Raw genomic sequence first — 9,194 nt, 5'->3', positions numbered from 1 at the left:
AAAGAAACTTTACTTACCAAAAAATGTCCAAGATTAAAATGAGTGGGCTGCTCTGTTAAAAGTTCCGGACAGAGCTGTGGTGATACATTATCTTTTAAGTCTTGTGATTCCATGATGGGCCATTTATAATAATTCGATTGCGTGCTCGCTGGAATCCTTCTTGTTCGGCTAATTGATGTTTCGTTTCGACTCATAAATAAAATGTGAACAAATTAAAAAATGAAATGTTTACCTTTGTCTTTGGGCTGTCAAAATACTTGAGATATAAACACAAATACTGGCTAGATTAAAAGGCAAGGAAAGAGCATACTACGCCTGACATTGACCCCAATTATGGCGCCCCATGTGTTGCCAAAACGGTTGGAAAAATACGAAAAATATTGATAACAAAAACACAACCTTTCCTACGATTTGTATTTACCATGTAAATAAATTATAAGCCACATGCCCCCAAGGGGCAAGGGGAACAACAGTTTGGGTTTTTCTGTTTTTTGTTTGCCTTTTTGGTGAACAAATTTCATGTGCAATACAAATTGATTGACTGCATAATTGGAATCGAAATTGAATTTTCCACAAGCCGGACAATAATGGATGAATATTTAAATGTTCTATGACAAATGTTTTAGCACGATCCCCAGACCCCCTCCCCGTTAAAGCCCCAAATGGCAAATGTCAATGGGCTTGTCACTTCCTTTGCCAACTCTGGTTGAGTCTACAATTTATTTCTCCGACGGCAGCCTTTGACAGGGTTTTCGAATAGAACAAATTAATTAATTAAAATCTGGTTCTCTTATTGAAAATCGAATACAAAATAGAGCACAATTTATTTTGAGTTATGAGCTTAGTGACAGCAGTGGATTTCATACACATTATACATTGATTGGTCGGTAAATATTTAAATACTCTATGAGGATAAGTGATTGGGTAAAATGCAGATCTTAGTTATATATAAGAGAGTGTTTATATGGCTTCTGCTACTTTTAAAATATTATTTTTAGAAACTTCTAGTTGGCTTAGAAGAAAAGCTTATTTGCGAATAATTCATTTTATTTTGAATTAATTTATTTATTTTAAAGAAAGGAAAAAGGATAAAGGGAGAAAAGCAAAATGTTAAACTAAACTTTTTTGATATATATAAATGATAATAGGTTATATATGAAAAAAAGACCAACGCCCTAAGATAAAAATATTTTAGATACAAATATTTAAACCTAACACCAATTTGCAATATTTTTAAAAGCGAAACACATTCCGATTTGCCCTGCAATTTAAACGCCATTAAGCTAATACAACTTAATTGTTTTGTTTTCAATATTCTGGGCCACACAGTTCGAATACAGAGCATTCGGGAATTCGGGCGAATTCAGGCACGTTTTGCAATTGCTTTGCGAATTTAAGGCACATTTATTTATATGAAAATCAAATGGCGCTCCCAAAGCGACAGATTTGATTGAAAAAGCCGATTCGCAAGAGTAAGGCTCGAACCGGCAAGAGTAAACAAATAAAAATTTCATTCACAGCGGCGGAATAGCCGTTAGTGCATCCATATAAATTCGATATTTATGCATTTGATCAATTAAATTGCAAAATGAAAAGTAAACATTCGAAAAAACAACTTAGCAGATAAATAAACCATCTAGCCGGGACATCAACCCACTTCTGGGGTTAGTAGGTGGGGGTGGCGATGGCTATACGGCGGGGGTTTTGAGACCCAAAAATGCATTTTTTCAACTGCCTCAAAGCGACAACGAAATCGTTTGAATTTTTTCCTCATTTAAACGAAATTCGCATTTTCCTGTCAAGCCGGTTTCCCAGCGATTTTCTTCGCTTTGCCGCCGACTTTTCATTATTGGACCACACCAGCAAGCAGCATGTGCTGTGGCCATTTGGCAAGCCAAACAACTTGCTGTCGCTGTTGCTGTGTTGGTTTTGCTGCTCTTTTGCTGCGACTCTGCTATTTTTAGCTGCTGCAACAAAAAGCCGTCGAAACATTGCTGGCCAGATACTTGGCCTGGCTTGGCTTGGATTCGGAGGTACCTTCCGTCATATTCCGGCGGAACGACAGCAAGCCGGGGGCTACGAAAAGTACAATGAAATAAAGCGAAAACAAAAAATTAAAAAGTAAATCTTTTTGCTTTCCTCGGGCTTTGCATATTCAACAGCTCGGCATCAACGGTCTGGGAAAACGCCAGTTGGATGGCAAAATTTTTAAGCTGCAATCGGTTGGGAAAACTGAGCGGCAAAATGTCATTTGTTATTTAAATGAAGCTGCTTAAAAGGGAATATTTTCGCTCTTGTACTTTTAGTTTAACAGCCCGATGAGAGTTGGCGATGAATTTGTTTATTATGGAATTTATTCGGGGGCAGCATAACCCCTAAATGGAAAATAAGGAAACAAATAAAGGAAAAGTTAGTTTGAAGGGATTTTCTTTAAAAGTATTACAAAGGGGGTGGCATATTTTACGATATTTACAAATGTTGGGATAAGCCTTTAATACTCAGACTTATAAGAAACAAGGCAAATGATATAAAATCAGCAATCAGTCTTCCGTGGAATTCTAGAGTGAATGGCTTTATCCCAATTATTGTATTTCAATAGCTTTAAAAGCTAATTACAGGCTTGTCTTTATTTTGGCCAATCGCGAAATCCAAACATTATATTGCCGATTCTTTATGCCTCTTGGGCTAATTAACATTTGAAGTTGTTGAACACAAGTCGGAAGCAATGAGGTAGGTGTGTAAACTCAAAATTCTTTAAGCAGGTTGATTAACCTCTAGTTGATTAAAGGTAAGGCCGGCAGTAAAATCAATATATGATTCCACTTTAAAGAGTATGAATGCAGCTATTATAATAATATTTCACATTATTAACCTCACCTGGGGACTTGCTCGATTAGAGACCCTGATTAGCCATGCCCATAGCCATGTCCATAACCATAGTCATAGATTTAGTCATAGCTTTGGCTATACATGCGATTGCGTTTTATGGCCCCCAAGGCGCATTCGAAAACATTTACATTTTAGTTCAGACAATTTATGATTGTGTAATACATATTGAAGGCTGGAAATTATAATCGTCCGAGTCCGAAAAACTCTAAGTACGCCGACAGAGAGGGAGAGGGGGAGGCAGGGCGAGAGAAGGGGACGGAGAACGACCGGCAACCAAATGATGTTGCACTTTTTCTGATTTCGTCGAGTTGCGTATTTTGAAATTTGCATAATTTTCAATTTGAGCCCAGTCATGCGGCTTAAATGAGCCGACGAAAGAAGAAAAAGCCAGCCGTTAGCCGTTAGCAGCTAAACGAAAGAAATTCCCAAGGCTGAATTGGAAATTCTAGTTTCCTCTCTTTCTCCAGCTCTGAAATGCAGTTCACCTTAGGGAGAATTCTCTGGGCAAATGCTTCGGCCTTGGCGGTAATTTCCTTGTCGCTTGGAAAAGGCTGGTGAGAAGGGGGGTTGGCCAGATAATTGCAGCACTTTCACCCCCTTAACAATGACCTACATTAAAGTTGAGGAAATGCATTTGCCGCCGAGAAGCTTCAAGCTCCAAGCAAAGTAAAATAATTACGGCAGCGTCACATGGCGTATGAGTAATTTAAATGAAATTACAAAGTCGCCGCAACTGACTAACCTCCAAAATCTAATAGCAACAATAAGTGTATCGCAATTGCAATTCAAAACAAGTTCATTGCACATGCGCACCAACATTAGAAGCAACAACAAACATGGCAGGGCACCTAAGCAAATCGAAGATTTAATACACTCTTTTCGATGAGTGATGGCGAGTTGAAAGCTATGGTTCATGCTGTGCTAATATGGTTCCTTTGGGCGCATAATTGTGATAGGCCTAAAACATTTAGGAAGCTTTTATCTTTATATGAACCTTTCCTTCCCTAAAAATATGTGTTTTTTTCCATGCTTTTCCTTGTTTTGTGCCCTCTTGCACTGTGAAAAAAGAGTGTTTTAGTGCACACTTAGCAAACACCTAAAATAAGTCTAAATACTCCTCTCAAAAGAGTATCAAATCAGCAAATCGAGCTTTAAGCCGCAATTTTCGCTGGCAACATGTATCTAAACATCGTAAATAAACGCACACTTGGAAACGGAAATAAAAAAGCCTCAAGCAGGTTTTTGGCCTGCAACAAAAACAAGTTTATTGCAGCACATGTGGTCCCCGAGAGGGAGAGAAAGAGAGAGAGGTTAAAGAGAGTAAGCGAGAAGCAAAGACGCAGCTGCGACTGCGCTGCGATCGAAAACATAATTCCGACGTCGCACAGTGGGACTTACAGAAGAAATGATACAGCGAAAAGTGTTTATTAGAAAATTTTTAAAATATGTCAATATTATTAAAATCAGAGTTTATTAATCATGTTGAGAAATCATTTTATAAATATTTCTGTATTCACGTTATTTAACATTACATTAAAATTAAACTAAATTATCAGATATAATCCTACAATGAAATAAACAAAATAATTCCAATATTTTTATTTAACTTAATATTTTATAAGTAATTATAACTAATAATTTTCTAAATAAATGTAATTTGTCTGAGTAGATAAGACGTTTTACAGAAAAAAACCCAATAAAGGCCCACTGTGCGTCGGCAGCGATCGGGCAGATCGGTCGTTCGGTTTTCGGCTCTCCACTTTCTGAGACAGAAACGTAGAAATTTGTTCGATTCGATCAGTTTAAGTTTTCCATTTGCAACGAACGCAACGCCAAGTATAATCGCTCCCGAAACCTTACAAGATCAGCTGAAGTAAAGACCCAACGAGATTCCGCGCCAACCGAAAACGAAACACAAATATCAAAAACGCGCGCGCGCTCAAAAGTCTGTGCTTAATAATAAGATATATGTGGAGCACCGACGATAAATATTGTAAAAATTATTTTTAAAAATATGATCGAGTTGTGTGCGACTGTTTGTGCGACGCCGACGATTGCAGTCCGCTAATTATTTTTCTGCACTCATTTTCCGATTGTCTGCTGCATTTCAGAAACCAGCGTCCGTTGTTCTGGCAAAGGCAATAAATTGAGTTGTTAAAATTCTCTGAAAATTACCATTCCGTGCTTGTGAATTCTTTAATAACTGTCTGCGTATACCTAGAGTTATTTGTCAGAGTTTTTCACACTAAGTGCTTGAGATTGAAAGGGAAATTCGAATGCAACTGTAAATAACATTGTTTTAACCTATTTAGTATATTTTTGTTTTTTAACCATTTCAATTCGAGAAAATTCCTGAAATACAGAAACAGAATTCATAAGTACATTTTGTGTGAGTAATAGAATGGTAGTTATTTTTTATTATTCTTTTTAAAAGAAGAATTCCCTTTGCCCAGTGAGTGTAGGAAACTAATTACAGGAATCTTTAATCAATATTAAATATCAATCTAATACCAGAATATACAAAGTGAATAATTGAAAAGTTTAACTAAACGCGAGTGCTGCTGTGAGTTCAATGTGTCAGTACAGTGAAACCAATACGAATGAGAAATGTGACTAACCAACCAAAGGAAACCCCGTTGTGCCAAACTTCTGAAAAAGACAAAAAGTTATAAAAAGGTATAGAAATACTAACAAAATGTGATGCAATAATTAATGGCTGCGCTGAATTCTTTGTGGGTTTAACTTAGTTAATACTTATCTCTCTCCTCCTCTCTTTTGGCGATTGTCTTAGGCGCGGCTTGCGGTTTTTTCAGATTCTTTGTGCAGTGAACGGTTTTAGACTTAGTCGGTTGATTTTAGTTTACCGTTCTAGTCGGCATTATTCCCCGAAGTCTTTTTCCTTTGTTCTTAGCTGTTTTGGCTTTCCCTTTTAGATGCGAAATAGAACAAAGTTATTTTTATTATAGAAATTCGTTGGCTTCTGCATAAGCCTGCAGGTCATGACATTCGTGTAATATCTTTTTGTTATTGCTTATTACAATGACAAAAGTGGCCAAGAAAAAACGTATAAAAAACAGCTGACCACCACAAAAGCAGCCAAGAAAAAACTTGGCCAACAATGACGAATACGACAGACACAAAAAGCAAAGACCTACGCCTAATTTAAGGTCATCAGCACAATAAAACAACAACAATGACAGTAGCCACCGTCGTTGTCGTCGTTGAAGAAGAAGAAGCACTAACTGCTTATGGCTACGAAAAAAAGTTTAAGTCGCCAGTTTCTCTGATTTTTTTTCGGATTTTCTGATTTTCTGATTTTGTCTATGGCCCTTCCAAGCCATTCGAGTGGAGAATTAAAAGGCAACGGTATATGTGAAAAAGTAATGATCGCACACACACACACGTACATATGTACATCGAACACCCCAAACACAGTTACTTTTCCCTTTCCCCTTCCGAAAGCTTCCATTTGCCTTTGCGGCCTGACCAGCAAAAAGTTGCCATATTCATTGTAAATGAAAAGAAAATCGAAAGAAAATTATCCACAAACTATTATCAACAACCTAAATATTATCAATAAATATTTAATAAATTCAATAAATAAAATGCTTTTACTTTCCCATAATTAAATCTCTCTGGAAGAACCTAACTCTCCAAGCAATAATAAAAATAATGATAGAAGTTACTGTGTAAAACTATAAATGAAAAACTCAAATATTGCTTTTGCCTAAATAAGACAACACTAATAAGTTCTCTAAACAAAGCCCCCTTGTTAAGTAACAGCTATACAGTCCTATTTTAAAATATGATACTAACTAAAAAATATTCACAAACAGTCCAATAAGCTTATGCAAATCTATGTAGACTCCGACCAGTTCCAAAATATCTTGCACTTAGATTCGCAGACAGTTTGGCGACTGCAAATAACATGGGTTTTCTCTATGATTTTCTCGGCGGAAAAGTGGAAAAGAGAAAAGCAGACACTTCAGATAATCGATGGCTCAGGTCTTCTCAGAATGCTGGTGCGCTTGTTTATGCTTTTATAAATAGCAGCAAAAATGCGTAAAATGAGCAGGCAAAAGCAGATTATAATTAGAATAAATGCTAAGCCCAAACATTGACATATACCCAGCACTGGGCGTTCTCAATCTCATGATTTCGCAGAGAATAAATAATATAATTCCAATTAAATGCGACGCAAAATTAATACCTAAACTGCGATAGGCTCCACCACTTTTGATAGCATAATTAAGGCGGATTAATTTTTCAGTTTCTATTTTGACGCAACTCGGCAAAAAGCGAAAAGCGTTGATATAATATTTATTGACAAAGCCATTTATCACGATGTCCGCAAGGTGTGCATAAATTTGGGCCACGTGATGCCGCCTCAATCAGATAGATAGTGAGTGACTAAATAGAGTTCTATACTTAGTTAGTAGGTTGACAATTAAGTAGTATTACGTAGTAACTGATAGCTGGGGGTGGCCCACGTAAAAGCGCAGTCGACTAGGCAAATCAATTAAAACTGTCAGGAAACGGTGAAGAGAAAATTGAGAAATTAAAATAAGAAGGAGAAGAAAGGGGGGGCTGGAAAACGAAATGAAAATAAATGACTTAATAATTTAAAAAGCAACACGGAAATGCAAATTTCCACAGAGTATCTACGCATAGCCGCATCTGGTTTTCAACTTTTATTGATTTTAAGTGACACTCCGACGAGGAAGTCTCCGAGTCTGAGTCACTTAGTCGCTGTTATTATTATGGCTGCCAAAAGGAGGCTTGTCCCAGGACAGCATATTATAATCAGCCAGCTCAATAATTAAACTTATATGTACTTTATACGAGGTGTTGTTCTTTTTGTCAGGCTGTCTTTTCGTGTGATTTATTTATGGGCTTTTGTTTGCCCAGCTCACTGTACCTGACTTCAGCGAATTCTACTTGGCCCAGACAAAGAGGCTTACTGTTAATTGTTTGCTCAACTTGGCGTGAAAAAGTGTCATAATTACACAAATAAACATGAATCTATAGATACATTTAAAGCACATACATACCTGTTCGTATTCAGACAAAGGCACTCGAGAAGTTGTCCATATCCCCCCGTTCAGCTGCTTGAGACACAAAATACTCTGCAAGCGCTATATACAAATTTTTGATTTATGGCCGCCGATCGATGATTTAATAAATACCAAGTTTTTAGTGCCGGGCAGAGGGTCCATAAAATGTTTATTACACATTTACGGTGTGGTGGCCCAAAGTGTGCCAAATTTCTCAAGAACAGCTGCCAAGAAACTTTTCCGGCAATATGCTCAATAAATTCTACATATATTTTAGGCTTCGCTAGATAAGACAAATTAAATAAAATGCGCCTTAGGATTTGGTCAGTAAAATAAACACACATTTGGGAATAGAAACATAGAATGTAAAACATTTTCATTTTATTCGGTTGGTTAATAAAGCTGATTTAGTTTCCCGATATCTAGAATGTTTTCAGTATATTAATCGAACTAGAAGAACCGGATCTGCTTTGCGTTAGATCCGCAATGAATACATAAATTAGAAGTAGTTCCTTAGTTCCCAAATCTCACTTCCACTTCCTGAGTGTCACGCCCACACATCCATCTAGACTCTAGACACTAGAATCTAACTTGTAGACTTCGCCGATTGATCATTAATCAAGCAACTGCACTCATAACCCATTCAAATCATCGAGTGCGGCGTTATTAAAGCCGATGTGGATTTGCATATTGATTGCCCCAGGCAGGTGACTTTAATGTCTTCCCATTCTGGGTAGGCCCACCCATGTGATTCGGTTCCGTCTTTGGCTCGTTTCGGAGCACTTGTAATTTGTTTACGCACACTCGCAGATCTCGGAGCTGTTCACAATTTGCTGTTTTGCGGAACACAATCTTGACGATTGATTGGGTTTGATTGAGCGAGTAGTTGCGCGGGAGACAGTAAATTCCGAACCCGAACTGGTTTCTGGTTTCCCAACAAAGGCGGTGCTCGACATCTCTACTTCCGCCATGGTAGGATACTTTTGTTTCGTTTCCAGTGCGAGTTTAATAATTATCGAGAGTAGAGACTAGAGACTAGAGACTCGAGACCAACCACAGTCTCAGTCAGAACACTTTAATGGCTGACCGGCTCGGGAGCATTGGAGACACAGATACTGGGTATAAAAGCCGGACTCGGATGCCAAGAGCATGTCAGCATTCCTTCTGCGGTTCACACACAAATCGGCTCAAGTGTCACGGTTGCGGATTATGTCATTCCATGTCGCCATATCACCCGGCTATGTCCGCTCT

The 9,194-nt window shown here is 37.7% G+C and overlaps 1 protein-coding gene across 11 annotated transcripts in view; it reads left to right on the top strand.

The window, feature by feature from the left end:
• The first annotated feature begins 4,701 nt into the window (after positions 1 to 4,701).
• LOC108115283 (TLD domain-containing protein 2-like) overlaps positions 4,702 to 9,194 on the top strand; it is a 54,258-nt gene continuing 49,765 nt past the window's right edge. For 10 of the 11 annotated variants that reach the window (XM_017226652.2, XM_017226650.2, XM_017226647.2 and 7 more), the window contains exons 1-2: positions 4,702 to 4,882; positions 5,404 to 5,565. The gene's annotated coding sequence lies outside the window, so the exon portion shown is untranslated. The remainder of the gene's footprint in view (positions 4,883 to 5,403; positions 5,566 to 9,194) is intronic. The other variant, XM_017226644.2, reaches the window with a different exon arrangement.

This window comes from Drosophila eugracilis, unplaced genomic scaffold (assembly GCF_018153835.1).
Source record: "Drosophila eugracilis isolate 14026-0451.02 unplaced genomic scaffold, ASM1815383v1 contig_1897, whole genome shotgun sequence".
NCBI classification, from domain to species: Eukaryota; Metazoa; Arthropoda; class Insecta; order Diptera; family Drosophilidae; genus Drosophila; species Drosophila eugracilis.
Note: the sequence above shows the minus strand (reverse complement) of the source record. Positions and strands in the feature narration are given on the sequence as shown.